This window comes from Poecilia latipinna, unplaced genomic scaffold (genome assembly GCF_001443285.1).
Source record: "Poecilia latipinna isolate Pla-1442-1.1 unplaced genomic scaffold, P_latipinna-1.0 Scaffold510, whole genome shotgun sequence".
NCBI classification, from domain to species: domain Eukaryota; kingdom Metazoa; phylum Chordata; class Actinopteri; order Cyprinodontiformes; family Poeciliidae; genus Poecilia; species Poecilia latipinna.
In genome coordinates, this window is record NW_015113126.1 from 104,175 (window position 1) to 104,477 (window position 303).

Genomic DNA, 303 nt, shown 5'->3' on the forward strand with positions numbered 1-303 from the left:
AGAGCAGTCAACAGCGCTGCAGACGTCAGCACTGTTACTTGTTCAGATTTGTCTTAGTTCATGGTGTCCTGGCAACTGTCGAGGGTTTTTATTCCTGCTGTTTTGTATGCCCCAATCCCTCTGGTGTATTTGAGCTTCAACAAACACAAGCTTCATCCAAATGAAAAAGTTTGATCTTGTGGAACTTTCCTCCGCAGCTTGTATGTAACTTTCTGGAGCTACATCTGTTTACATAACTTCTACCAGTTTTACTAAGCATCCTGTGTGTGTGTATATATATATATATATATATATATATATATA